Source organism: Hippocampus zosterae, chromosome 12 (genome assembly GCF_025434085.1).
Source record: "Hippocampus zosterae strain Florida chromosome 12, ASM2543408v3, whole genome shotgun sequence".
Lineage (NCBI taxonomy): Eukaryota > Metazoa > Chordata > Actinopteri > Syngnathiformes > Syngnathidae > Hippocampus > Hippocampus zosterae.
Genome location: NC_067462.1, coordinates 2,119,535 through 2,131,938, shown reverse-complemented (window position 1 = coordinate 2,131,938; position 12,404 = coordinate 2,119,535). Strand labels below are relative to the sequence as shown.

The 12,404-nt window shown below is 47.7% G+C and overlaps 1 protein-coding gene and 1 long non-coding RNA gene across 8 annotated transcripts in view; one reads left to right on the top strand and one right to left on the bottom strand.

Moving 5' to 3' along the window:
• Positions 1-12,218, bottom strand: part of LOC127611874 (uncharacterized) — a 139,560-nt gene extending 127,342 nt beyond the window's left edge. The window contains exon 1 of the long non-coding RNA XR_007965490.1: positions 11,629-12,218. This is a non-coding gene — a long non-coding RNA (uncharacterized LOC127611874). The remainder of the gene's footprint in view (positions 1-11,628) is intronic.
• The window catches only part of adarb1b (adenosine deaminase RNA specific B1b), a 75,180-nt gene that overhangs the window by 35,667 nt on the left and 27,109 nt on the right, over positions 1-12,404 (top strand). The gene's annotated exons all lie outside the window — the stretch shown is intronic.

Genomic DNA, 12,404 nt, shown 5'->3' with positions numbered 1-12,404 from the left:
GGTGGTCAGCCCCGCACGTACCTTGACTTGCCAATTAATTTTTGGCTATAACACGTTTTTTTTTTGTTTCTACTTTAATGGAAAAGGCTGGCGTCAGTAACTTGGTTAATATCAATGACGGCGTGATAAATTTGCCATTTTATTTTCCCCCCCACCGGTTAATTACCGTAGTTCAGGGGTGTCCAAACTTTTTGCCAAGGGGGCCAGATTTTATGTGGTAAAATGTCGGGGGGCTGACCTTGGCTGACATTCTTTACATTGAACAACGATATTGTTCAACAAATTTTAGTAAGCCAGTCTGTTTCACATTTCCATTTTTATTTTAATTTCAACAATCTTAAGAATTTCTTTTGGTTCATTTGAAACAGGAATTTGAAATATGACATATCAGTCAATATAAACACGGAGTGATGTCTTGTTAACTCGTGAGTGATGCCCTCTAGTGTCTAAATGCTATTACTCATTTAGTGAATGCTATTACTCATTTAGCCACTAGAGGGAAGCAGTACTCTATGAAACATCACTCACCAGTCTACGAGACCTCAGTCAATGCAACACGTGTTCCATTGCGCCCAACCCGCGGGCCAGACGGCACTGATTTTATGACGGGGGCCGAGGGCCGGATGAAATTCGACCGCGGGCCGGATTTGGCCCCCGGGCCGGACTTTGGACATGCCTGCCGTAGTTGGTTTGTTTGGGCTGTCGCTGCACAACTTCATATGATAGTGGCGCCAAGTATAACTTGAAAGATGCAGCGTCGCGTAACTCCAGCAAGATGGCGTTTCTTGAACGTCCCCCCCCCCCAACAAAATCGTGCGAGCACTCCGCCCAGCGGCCACGAAATGGGGCTGAACAGAAATGCCCGTCGTTGCGCAACCGCTCCGGCGTACGGCAAAGTGCAACCAGGTGCCGTCATGTACGATCACCGGTTTACCTTTTTGAGAGGAAACATCTAAAATATTGACGCTCGTTTTCCCCAGAGCGCCCTGTCGTTCCATTCCAAGTTTTTGCTTTTTTTAAAAACGTACGTACCGGACGGCGCGCCGCGACAAAGTCGAGTCCATTTATAAACGACTAAGTCGATACGTGAAAAATTGATGGGGTACAACGGCAAATGGCCTCTCCTGGAACGCCGCGTGCGGAAAATGACATCAATTTGATGGCATCTTTTAGTGCGCTCGTGTGCAGTCAGATGGCATTATGTCCCCCTGGTTGACCGTTGACATGATTCTACGTACCGTATAGATTCGCCGATGGATTTTCCTTGTTTACCGCGCAACAAACGTCTCTTTTGTCCAGATGGAGGGCTCAAAACATCTTTTTTTTTGTTGTTGTTGCTATGTACTGTACCGGGGGTTCGTCGTGTTTATCACATCACGTTCAATGAAGTGGCCCTCGATGCAAACAAGGAAGGAAGGAAGGAAGGAAGGGAAAGAGGTCGTTAGTTGACCAAATGAACCAACAAACATCCCGGAGGAAGCTTTTTTCGCTGCATTGTGTTCTTTTCTTGTTCCCGCCATGTGTTTCGCAGTAACGAGAACCTTCGGAGCAAAATGGGCCCTGGCAGCTCGTGACCTCACTGTCTGCTCACGTCAAACATTTGCTTCTTTTCTGCCACCGTCGCCGCTGCTGCTGCTGCTCATCTTTCTATATGCTCGTTTACGCCGTTACGTAGTACCGTATGTCCAACTCTGCTAACTCCTCCTCCCGGCTCTCGTCTTCAGTCTTTCCCAAAAGCACTTTTGTTTTTGTTTTGTGATGCTAATTGCGAATCGTCGCCCTCGTTGTTTCCACTTCGATGTAGTTTTGTAGTGGCTCTCTGTGCTCTTTTGCTCTTATGTCATCATTAGCGCGAGTGTGACCCAGTCCCATGTTAGGAAAGCGGTTATATAAACATGCCTTGAGCAATTTGCACCACACCAGTGTCACAGAGTGTATACACACACACACACACACACACACACACACTACAAGCCCTTGTCCTCCCTTTTGGTTTCCATTCAAGATTCCGAATGTAAAAGTACATGACACGAAACCTGCATCCAGAGGTCGTTTGACTGAACAGCCACTACCCGTCACCTTTGCTCTTGCGTAACACCCGTGAAAGGCTTCAACGGGCCCGTTGGAGTCTGTCATAAATGAAGTGCCGATGCGCTTAAAAGGGGCGGTGATGGAGAAAGTCTCGCTAATTGATTGTTCCGTCACTCTGGCAAGCGTCCTTTGAAGCCCCAATCAGTACAACTCATTAGTGCCCGTCGAGTTGAAAATGAATGTCTCGGTAATTTGACACACCGCGTTGTTAACCCTGACGTATTTGAATGATTTAAATAAATGGTCAAAGATATAAAATGACGCTGTGGGTGGGTGCGCAAAATGCGCCGGAGCAACGCGTCGCTCAACTGTCAATCAATTGCATGTACTCCGACCTGCAACTAGCGATCCCACTACTTGGCTTTTCCACGCCGCAACAATGAGGCGCTCTAAAGCGATCACGCCAGGCTGGAATACCCCCTCACCCCCCCCCCCCCATTCTCGCTCTTCCGCCTTCTCTCCATGATGTATGCGCATTCATACCCAACGATGAGGCACTCTAAATCAAAACGGAGATCACGTCTTCCGAAACAAATCTGTTGCGTTGCGTTACAGGTGTCTGGAAACAAAACTGACAAACACAAAAATGGAAATCACCGGAAAAGACGGTCAGATCCGACTGTAACATACCCAGGAGTCAGCCGCAGTGTTCGCGGAAACGGCACGCCAAATTAGCTTACGGTTCTAAAATAATGAGGGAAAACCTCGAGGTGGGTCATTGTGTAAAAGTAGCAGCGCAAGCTCCAATCTGTTTGGCTGATGCATGTTTCTGTGGCTAACTAAAATAGGAAGCCTTATGTAACCGCAGCCGGGTGAAGGAAGATGTCAAATACAGCAGCGGTGCCGCAGAATGACTGGAAATCTTCCACAGAGTGCAACAGCCCAATAGACGGCATGCGGAATGCCAGCGCAATGACTTCATTTGCCTGCAGTGATTTTCATGGATTTATTAAAAAAATAATAATAAAATCATATTTGGGATACATATGTATTTGGGTGTGTGTGTATGTGTATATATGCTTATCTATTTGTTTATATATCCATCTCTCTCTCTCTCTCTCTCTCTCTCTCTCTCTCTTAATATTCATTCATTCATCTTCCGAGCCGCTTGATCCTCACTAGGGTCGCGGGGGGTGCTGGAGCCTATCCCAGCTGTCTTCGGGCAGTAGGCGGGGGACACCCTGAATCGGTTGCCAGCCAATCGCAGGGCACACAGAAACGAACAACCAGTCGCACTCACACTCACACCTAGGGACAATTTAGAGTGTTCAATCAGCCTGCCACGCATGTTTTTGGAATGTGGGAGGAAACCGGAGCACCCGGAGAAAACCCACGCAGGCCCGGGGAGAACATGCAAACTCCACACAGGGAGGCCGGAGCTGGAATCGAACCCGGTACCTCTGCACTGTGAAGCCCACGTGCTAACCACTGGACTACCGGGCCGCCTCTCTTAATATATATACTGTATATATATATCTATATAAAATATGGAAAAGCTTCACAGGCTAAGTAATGTCTTATTATTTTTTTGCAGAGGATAACGTTGCTACGTTGTTTGTCTACGTGTGTTGCGTCTCTCCGTGTTCCAATATTCATCGCTTGAAGGCTTATAACACGGCAACAGACCGATGCTAGTTTTGGAAGCCCGTCAACAGCGTTTTGCATTGTGTGTTAGCATTTAGCTAGCCAAGTTTCGTCAGGAACCACGTTCAACCCGTGGGTCCTTAAATGAAAAGAACCCTAAGTTACGCATTTTACAATTTTTGTAATGATGTATTTTGTGTTATACAAACAACTTTTTTTTTCAAACACTCAAAATGTTCAGAGGCATCTGTGCTATCCATACATATATAGTTTTTATTAGTTCTTTGGGATTTTTTATTCTTTATTTTTTGCAAAAGGAAAAAAAATTGTGTCTGGAGGTCCCAAACAAGCCCGACTAACAATCCCGACCGGACGTGTTCATGTAAAATGCATCGGTTTGAAGCCTCCTGCAAAAAGGCAAACTCATTTGCGATCCTCTGGCGCCACCTAAAAGTTGCACAATTGGAATGACCTCAACCCAACAATGTGGCATGCATACGTCTGTCCAAGCGAAAACAAAGCGATTGACGTAAAAATCGCGTGAAATGCATGTTTACACATTAGGTTTACGACGCATTCAAAAATATGAATTATAATGGGTCTCTATGGTGCAAAATATGTAAATTGTGGAGATTACGGAATCAAAACCTTTTTTATTATTGCTGCAATGCCTGAGAATTATCAGCCGGTGACGTCATGAAATTTAGGCCATTTTAGAACCCCCCCATACATTTCAGCTCTCTCGTGTTTTTCCGAATGCCTTTGCCTTTGATTCAAAGACATCATTTTACATTTATCGCAAGCGGTGGACTACGAGGGTTAAACTGTACGATGAGTTTTACAAAACGTGCTTATTTAAATACCGGTCGGAAGTGCACAACAGGCCCCCAAAAAATAAAAATAAAAGGCGCTCCTGAGTTAGTCCTTCTGGGAAAGGGATGACGGCGCACTAGTGGCGTTCCTCTCCCCTTCTGTGCCTGATTTCTATCGCACTGCGGTTCCGATAAGGGAGTAACCGCATGATTGAAGTGCTCCTCTGATGCGCTTGCGATCCTTCTTCCTCGCCGTTTGTCCTTGTGTGTGCACACGGTGATCCGAGCGATGTCGGCTTCTGATAACTCCCGGCTTGTGTAACAAAGACATTATATTGATCTGTGTGCTGTGTGTCTGTTTTCTTTTCCCCCCTCACTATTCTTCATTGTTGCGGCCCCCCTATCATCTTTTAGTGGGCACCGCAAAGTCCAAAAAGGTCAAACTATTTGCTGTGACATCCTCCTCGGGTGTAGAATGGAACTGTCCGCTATTTCGCCGTGTCATATGATAGATCGCCTCCGATTGACGTTCTGCTGCGCGGCCAAGCTAAATCCGCAAGGCATCGATCAATGGCTGGCAACCGTCGCCACCCGTGGGATCGCGGTTTCTCCCGGCTTCCACGGAAGGACGCTGGAAGAAAACATAATAACAGTTTGCGCACGCACAAGCGCAGCTGAACTGGAGTCAGGCCAAAAAACAAAAAAAAGCAATTCAGTTAATTTGTGGTTGGACATTTCTGTCCCAGCTCATTGGCTTGCGCTAATGTCCATGTTCAACAGGGCGATATTTCATCATTTTATACCCCCCCCCCCCCGTGTCTTATTTGATCCTCGTAAATCAAAAGCAGACTCCAAACTCAAGAGCTCTCGGTCGCAACCGCAAACTTGCGCTGTCGGCAAACCCGCAGCAAAATATTTTGCCATGAATGGTTACGCGCCAAACCCCGAAAGGAAACAGCCATGTTTCCAGAGCTGGAAAAAGGAAGCAGAGAAAAACGCAAAAGTTGAGAGGGTGGGCTGGGGGGCTTGGGGGGGGTCGCGGAGCTCGGAGTGCAGATGGAGGCCAGGGTGCCACGGGCGCATCTGCATCAATGCATGCCTCGGTTCCCCGTCTGTGGTTTCTGGCCTGGCGCGCTGAAACCAACACCAGCTCACAGCCAAGATGTCACTTCTTATTTACACTTTCGCCTTCGCCGAGTCCTCCTCGGTTAAAGGTCGCCGGATGAGACGTGATTCTTTCTTGACCGTAAAAATGGTGTTGGGGTGTTTGAAATGGCTTCAAGATGGACCCCAAAAGAAGTTGTGACTCGGCTAAACGGTCCTCCGTGACCTTAATCCGTATTTTATTTGATTTTATTTTTTTCTTCCAATCGGGACCCAGTTTGAAACCCCCCCCCCCCCCCCCCGCTTTAAAACTCTTGCAGCAGCCCCGACAGTAGCGTGACATGAATTCGCGGTGAGAGTCGAATAACATCGGCCGAGCATCGATTTATCGGAAGTCGACGCGCACATTACGATGTCTGCTGTAGTACCAAGGCCGATCTGCGGGTGGCAGAATGGAGTCACGGTGCACCCTGACTGATGAAAATGACACGAGAAGGAGAAACGGAGTTAATCGATTGGAGAGAGAGAGAGAGAGGCGAAGAAAAAAAGCAAGGAAGGAAGCCTAACTGTGAGCTTGTCATGCCAAAAAAAAAAAAAAAAAAACGGATGCTGTCAATGGCCTGACCTTGGCGCTGACCACACGTGTGCATGATGGAACGGCTTTAACCTTTCCCAGTGTTGGCCCTCGACTCTTTTCTGAAGAAAAATCTGTCTGACCACACCGCAGGATAATTTTTCAGAGACACCCGAGAGAATCTGCCCTTTGTTGACTTTGATCGCAAGTTAGAAAAACGAACGCCAATTGGCCTCGGTGGTCAATATTTCTGCAATGCTTTTTAAGACCAAAAAAAAAAAAAAAATGGAGCACTGAAGTCCTAAAATTGTGAAGTTAGGAATTGGGTAAATGGAGCAAGGCTATCGTTGCAAAAATAATAATAATTAAAAAAAAAAGATTTTACAGTCGTTGCGGAGGTCCTCCATGACCTTTTAATCCACTGGTAGAATTTGCAGTCCAAATTGCAAAAGAACGCCCCCTGTCGGTGATTTGAGCTATTCACCCAATGACGACGGTGAGTCACCGCTTCCGGAAAACTTTGCTTGGAGGCGGTGCCGATTTATTATTATTATTTTTTTCAATCATTGGGAAAAGAAATCGGCAAGTGTCTGTCAAGGCTTCTGCGAAACGTTTCTCAGGTGTGTGAACTACGTGGCCTATTTTTTTTGTATTTTTGGTTCCTCTTGTACACAGAGTGTGACGCACGCACACAAAGGGATGGGGGTGGGGGGGTTAAAGGGGGGGGGATGCGAACACAAAATGTCGTGGCCTACTTCTGAGTCCCTCTGTTGTCATCCCATCTTTGGTCTCTGCGAATAGAAGCAACGTGGGAAAGCCTGAAGTGCTATTATGACAGCGATAGCAAAAGTCAGCAAAGTTCCGCCGTCTGGGTTTCGTCCGACGCCACGATTGAGTAACAAAACAGTCCTATCAAAAGAGAACCAACAAGTGCAAGTTGCTTTTTAAACCTCCGAGCGCTCCCCTTTTTGTGGAGCTTCTTACCTGGATTAAACTCGCATGAAATGGATGCCGGGAAGGTTTGGCGCTGTGGGAACGCTCGTGTTAATTTGACGGCGAATAGCGCGCGGGCGCGAACGCTACGTTGTCATGCAAATGTTATTCAAGCCTCCTTCGGCATCACTTGGCCGGCGTGTTTGTCAGCCAAATTGGCTGACGTTTCCATTTCGGCAGGTTTCCCGGCAACGTCGAGGGCCGCTTAGTTTTCAGCAAAACCTCCAGTGCGCCCAGCTAGCTTGAGTGTTAGCTTAAAGTGGACGCAACCGTGGTAGGAAGCACCTTGATGTCACCCCATCTGACTCCAAATCTTAAAAGTGTTGCTCACTGGTATTCTGAAACCCGTCGTCGCTACCAAGGCCATCTTTGTTTTTTACGTCTGCACCTCCGCATAGCAATGCCGCACCCATTGACCCCCTGAGCTAGCATAAGATTCAAGTCCGCCGCATCATAAAGCGACTGCGACGCCTTGCGGATGCGAGCATGCCACTGTTCTTATCCCACCCCCCGTCTTTAAGAGCCTCGTTTGGCGTTAGCTTTCGGCTTTGCATACTGCCGCAGGGACTTTATTAACACAGAGTCGCCCATTGTTCCCAAGCGGGACACAATAATCAAGATTCAGCCGCTCACTTTAGCGAGCGAGCCTTCAAAACGGCGAGTAGGAGGTCCACACCCAGCAGTCGGCCCGATGGAGGCCTGGGAAACTCCCAGAGGAAGAATGGAGTCATACCTACTATTCCCTTCGGAGCAGACGCAGGCTTCTGGTTTGGGCGGCTGCTTTGAAACGAGCTCAAACTCTAAATGCATCCCGCACATCTGAAAATCCAGATGCAGGGCTTTGGAAATGTGGTTTGATCGTTTCCTGTGAACTACATTTTATTTTTCATGTTTTGGTGAGTGCGGCCCCCCCGGTGGTCCAGTGGCTGGCGCTTCGACCCCATGGTGCAGAGGTCGCGGGTTCGATTCCGGCTCCGGCCTCCCTGTGTGGAGTTTGCATGTTCTCCCCGGGATTGTGCGGGTTTTCAACCGGGTACTCCGGTCCCCCCCGCCCCCCCACACGGTTCAGGGTGTCCCCCGCATCTGCCCAAAGACGGCTGGGATGGGCTCCAGCATGCCCCGCGACCCTTGTGAGGATAAAGCCGATAAGAAAATGGATGGATGTCTTGGTGAGATCCCTAGCTAGCGCCCTCTATTGGCCAGATCCTCCAGTGGCCAAATCCACTGTTTGTATTGTGAAGCAATCCGCACTTTGTTGACCATTTTTACAGCAGCTCCATTTTACGCAGAGTGGGCCGCAAAAGGGCCCCTGGGCTGTAGTTTGGAAACCCCTGAAAAAAGAGAACGCAGACTCGTCGAGGTCCTACGGAAGACGCTCCGGTTGGTCTCTTTGCTCATATACGGTCTCGTTGTTCAGACTCGCATTGAGGCACTTTTGAGACGGAAAGCAAATCCTTATTTGGTCTCGGCGTAACCGATAATGGACGCTGTTTACATGACTGTATGATCCAACTGCCGTCCAATCGCTTTTGATAAGTGGCCCTCCGCCGGTAGTAAACAACATGATAAATGCGCACCAGCGGCACCGGCTCGCCGTCGTTGGCTCGGATACTCGCGACTGACTGTCAAAAGGCCCGCGATGCATGTGTGTAATAAAGCAAAATGCTCACGGACGCCAGTAGCAAGGGCAAAACAATTAACTGATGTCGACAATTAGTTAGCGCCGAAGTGTGACATGACGTAGCGGAACGCGAGCCTCTTTCCAAGTAGACCCTTTTTTTTTTTTTCTCTCCCCTCCACCATTAAGACCGTAAAGCTCTCTGACGTTCCTTGTCAAAATACACAAACGATAACCTTCCACTTGGGGGGGGGGGTCTTCTGTCTCTCAAATACCGGGGTGTTGCGACAAAGATCAGCCTACTCAGTCATGTCAACTTGTCCCACAAATTTTAAAATATTGTGAATGATCGAGGGCGGCCCGTTAGTCCAGTGGTTAGCACGTCGGCTTCACAGTGCAGAGGTACCGGGTTCGATTCCAGCTCCGGCCTCCCTGTGTGGAGTTTGCATGTTCTCCCCGGGCCTGCGTGGGTTTTCTCCGGGTGCTCCGGTTTCCTCCCACATTCCAAAAACATGCGTGGCAGGCTGATTGAACACTCTAAATTGTCCCGAGGTGTGAGTGTGAGCGTGAATGGTTGTTCGTCTCTGTGTGCCCTGTGATTGACTGGCAACCGATTCAGGGTGTCCCCCGCCTGCTGCCCGAAGACAGCTGAGATAGGCTCCAGCACCCCCCGCGACCCTAGTGAGGATCAAGCGGCTCGGAAGATGAATGAATGAATGAATGAATGAATGTGAATGATCGGCAAAGGTAGCAGCAACCTTTTGACTTGCGTGTCCCAGCGCTTGAAAAGGGCACGTCTTCAGCTCGCCTCCCTGCCGAGTCACGGGTGGAGAAGCTCAGCGTGGACGTGGGTTTATATCAAGTTGCCCAATTATGATGGCGCAAATAGGCAACTTTCACATTTTCGGAAATTGAAGACACTGCTATTTGTAAACAAGTCCTTTCAAATGGCTACTTTTCGTCACAATCTCCTTGGAGGGTTAAACTTTGGTGACTCGACCTAGAAATGTGACAGAGCGTTTTTGCCTTGTCGGCACTTTAGTAGCATGCGTTTGTGCTTGCTTTGTTCCCCTGTGTGTGGCTTTTTTTTTTTGCATAATCCCTATGCGGACCGGTCCATTTTTTTTTTGTTTATTGAACATAAAGCATACAGTAATAATTTGACAGAAAATAAGGTAGATAAAAAAGTAAAAAGAAAGAAATCAGTCTTCATTCAACACAGTTATTATGTTCAAGGGAGTAGGATGAAGTAAAAAACTTATCTAGTCCTACCCCGTTATGTGTTTATATCTACTAAATCATTTTTATATCAATCAGAAAAGAAAAAAGTAAGAAGAAGTCTCCATTAAGGCTCATACTTTACCCTTAACCGTGATATTTTTACAACTTTTACATTTCAAATTTAAAAAAGGAAAACCCTGCACCAAAAAAAAAAAAAAAAGATATTGTTGGTTTAAAAACAGTTGGACTTTTGGAGGAAATAAGCCCGATGAGTTCTCTTCAGATCACTATAGTCGTACTTTTTAAAGGAGATTGTCCACTATTTACTTTATAATCGTAAATGTATAATTAGCCTGTTTTGAGGGGGAGGGCCAGTCATATGCAAATCTAAATTCAATTCACTTTCCACCAAAGTGTCTGTCTGCTCAATGACACGATGGAAGTCAATATGGAAAGGGGAATGTTGCGGCAGTGCTTCCCTCTGCTGGGCAAACGCAAGCACGGCAACAACCCTGCCGGCCGCTCGGGTCGGAATTTATGATGGGATTTGAGAGCGGCGCACGCGCGCGTGCATGAGCGCGTCATCAATAACGAAAGCGTGACACGCGCATTTAATGGAGCGTGCTGTTAATTAAAATGGCGTCCCTGGGTGTGGCTTTGCCGGCAAATGTAGGTCAGTGTCGGAGGCATTGTTTGGTGGCTTATTGGGAGGCCTCGTTAGCGGGCTTGTGCTTCCGGAGCCATTGGCCTCATTCGGTGCGGGAGCCCGCTGGTCCACTTTGCTCCGCGTGCAGCTCGATTCTCTGTCTCTCTCCCCTTGTCACTCTCCCCCAATCGCGTTTTAGTCCCCCCTTTTTTGGGGGGAGGGGGGTTTCCTGATCACCCCTGTCCGATTCAGCGCCGCTCTCGCCACACACGCGAGTCGACCTTGGTCTCCGAAGAGCCCACAGAAGGTCAACGCTGAAGAGACACCATTAAGAGCAACGTAAATCAACGCCTTATGGCTTTTCCCCTTCTTGACCATGCCATTAGGTCTCGAAAAGGAGCCGCAACCGACATTCCCCTGCTTTTTTTTTTCTAAATTTCGTTCTTCTGGGTTACATTTCAGTCATCATTTTTTGTTTTAACCTTGTTTTGAGTTTGGTCAGATAGTCACTCGCAAAAAAAATAAAATGAAGTGCTGATGTGGCCCCTACCAGGAAGGTCGTGCAATGTCAATGCAGTATTAGTAACTTTATTAGTTAGTAGTACATCGTGTTTTTGAAGTATTAATACTGAAAGAGGCTCGCGTTCAGACAAGTGGGGGCACATTGAACATATTGCAGAGATGATTTTGGCCTCGTCTTATTTGAGTTTCCTGATCCAAATTTGCCATCAAAACGGATTGGCGGGACTGACGGAACGAACAACGTAAGCGGCGGAGCAACAAGCAAACAACGGCGCTCGATTCCCATTTAAGCCCGCCCACTTTTGAAACCGGGTGCCATTCTGTTGTTTTTATCCCTCTGCAAGTGACGTCTCTCAAACTCTCCAATTGGGGGAGGGATGGGGGAAAAAAAAAACAAAAATAACGCTAAACACCGGGTCTATTTTTAGCGTTTTGCGCTATTCTGCTCCAGTTGAGAGCAAACCAACAGATGGTCTCACCGCCACAGCTTTTGGGTTCTCTGCCCGCCAAGTCTGTTTTTGGGACCTTGTTTTTGTCAATGGGTTGTCTTTTTTTTTTCTTTTTTTTTTTTAAAGAATATGATGCCTGGAGTTGAAGCGACTGAAATGGCTGCTGTCAGCACACTACACAGTCTCTGCGGCGCGTGCTCTCCCATCCGCCATGTTTTGTCAACGCAAACGGGCCTTTTTTGGGGGGTGGGGGAAACGCCAATTCCACTGCAGTGGCTGTCTTGGCCAGCTGTAGCTCATGGATGGATTTCTGTCCCTAATATCCATCCATCCAGTTTCTAATCCGCCAATCCTCACGAGGATCGGGGGCGCGCCAGAACCGATCCCAGTTATCTGCGGGCAGTCGGCGGGGTACATCCTGAACGTTGACAAACAACCGTTTGCCCTCAGAATCACACCTGGGGGACAATATGTGTTCCTTGAGGCTGCCGTGCATCTTTTTGGAATGCGGGAGAAAAAGCGGACGACCCGGAGAAAACCCACCCATCCAAAGGGTCCGAAAACAGGCTATCCAACTGTGTTTTGGTCCAACAAAGAAATGCTTTTTATTTGAAAGCTGTCATTCTCGAAGAATTATTTAGTTTCCAAAATCTTGGACACGTTTAAACGCAGATGTGTGTCAATGTTTTGATAGCGAGCGGTTGCAAACGACGGCATGCTAAATGTCCATTTGAAATCCACCGTGTTGTCGTCGGGTGGCAAAGTCTTCTGGCACAGGCGCTCCAATTCC